This window comes from Ovis canadensis, chromosome 7, assembly GCF_042477335.2.
Source record: "Ovis canadensis isolate MfBH-ARS-UI-01 breed Bighorn chromosome 7, ARS-UI_OviCan_v2, whole genome shotgun sequence".
Lineage (NCBI taxonomy): Eukaryota > Metazoa > Chordata > Mammalia > Artiodactyla > Bovidae > Ovis > Ovis canadensis.
Genome location: NC_091251.1, coordinates 80,816,675 through 80,818,730, shown reverse-complemented (window position 1 = coordinate 80,818,730; position 2,056 = coordinate 80,816,675). Strand labels below are relative to the sequence as shown.

Sequence of the window (2,056 nt, the reverse complement as noted above, 5' to 3'; positions counted from 1 at the left end):
ACCCCAGACCTAAGCTGCACTCCTCAGTGTCTGCCCTCAAGGCTGCTCCTGAAGAAGGTGACAAGAAGGAAAGCAGCAACCTCAGAGTTCCTGCTCAATCCCCTAACTCAAGCGCCTCCTTCTTCCATTTCTGTGGTTGGAAGTCCAGCTCCTGGGCTTGGAGGAGGGAATGGAGAAGGAGCAAAAGGGTGGAGGTAGTCCTCTTTGCCTTTGTTTCTTTCTTTTTGATGAGGAGAATGTTTCTATATTCTAGTGTTTTTATTTATCCTATATCTTTAAAAAAAATCATTTGCCTATGATGCCTTCTTGTCTCCCACATTTCCTCCTCCCAGGTAGAGGAGTTGAAGCCAACTGCTGAGATTGTGTCCTGGGCAAAGTAGTGGGTCTGTCAACTGCTCATGAGTGAATAGGGCGTTGCACCACACAGAATCTGGCTCTTGTCCTCAGGCTGCCTCAAACATGGCGGCATACTGGAATTCAAGACTCTAACAATGGCTGGGAGGCAGGGCAGTGAAGCTGACAGCCCTGGCACATGATTTGGGACAGGTTTGGTTTTCTGATGGCTCTGTCTGTCCATCTGGCCACGGGCGCCCTCATGGCTGGCCCAGCCAGTCAGGTGCTCCTGGGCCTGGTCTTACCGTCCCAGCCGCTAATGTACATGACGGTTGCTCCTCCAGGTAGGGTATGAGCTGCTTTCTCCAACAACAGGATGAAATATTTTGGGGTGGCAACTCTATCAGCTTCCTAGTCTCATTAATTATGCTCAGCATATTGCAATCTTCCATGGAAAGTGTGGGTTGTTCACAGGCTTAACTCCAAGACTGTGTTCAGAGGTCCTTGGAACTGTGGTCTATGGTAAAGTTTCACAGCATTACCAAGAGTGTGACAAGGCTAAGGAATTAGGATCTGGAGATGTACAGAAAGAAGTGTGATCTTCCTTTGCCCAAGTTATCGGGGAGATAGTGTGAAAGGGGATGGCTGCTTCTGCTGCTAGTCATCACACATCACTTCCATGTGATCACTCTGAGACCTAGGGTATAGCTCACTGGCAGAGAATCCAAGTACTGTGGACTTGGTGACTCCATAGCAACTATCTCTCAGGAAGAGGGCATCCTAGGATGTTTTGTGTTTCCACCATGAATGAAATGAAGAGTTACTCCCAAGCTGTCATGGATTTTTTGCCAGTATGTTGACCTGTACCTTTGTGCCTGTCTCTAATCTTATGGCTGTCAACCACTGTGGGCTTCTTGGTGGATGCCTCTCTGCTCCCCAGTATATTCTTGGATAGATGGTTGGTGCATCCTACAAAAAGGGGGAAGTATGAGCCAAGGAAATAGCTTGTTTTTCCAGAAGTTACCCTTTGGGAAGACTTGCTGTTGTGACCTGAGAATGTTCATTTGAAGATGTGGGGCAGGGACAGTGACATTTCTATAGTCCTAGTTGCACAGAATTATGGGACAGAATATTGATTTCCATATTATTGCTTTGAAAATAATCATTTGATCATGAGAAAATGAGAAAAAAAAGACTATGAGATCAAAATGGATTGGGCCAAAGTGCCCAGACTTGCCTCTTCAAAACTAGGAACAATATACACACTGGAGAAGACAATAAATTACAAAAGCAGCAGTATGTAATCTAGGAATCAAGCAGAGGTGTGATAAAAAAAAGACCACAGAAGTAGACTTTACAGGAAAAATGAAGTCTGACAGAAAGAAAAAGAAGTCTTATATTTTTGATGAGCTAAGCAGAATATGATCTTAGTGAAAAGTGCTCATCCGTGGAAGATGACTGCTGAGAACAGTGTCGTAAAATGAACATTAGTTGGCAATGATAAGTGCCTTAAAATGCCTTTTATAAAGAGAGAAATGGAAGGAAAACAAGATATGTCACTAGGCCTGTAGACCCCTTATAGAAAGCTCCTAAAAGCAAAAAGAGAAAAGGAAGAACATCAAGTGATCACCCTACGTATCCTTACTAGGAATCTTTTGGGGACCAATTTATTTCTTCTTTTGTGGTGATGCCTCACACTTTAGATTTAGGCCAGTCCAAAAGT

General features: G+C 44.2%; 1 pseudogene; it reads left to right on the top strand.

Annotated features, from left to right (window-relative positions):
- Positions 1 to 595: 595 nt before the first annotated feature.
- On the top strand, positions 596 to 1,401 carry LOC138444186 (mitochondrial carrier homolog 2-like; annotated as a pseudogene).
- Positions 1,402 to 2,056: the final 655 nt, after the last annotated feature.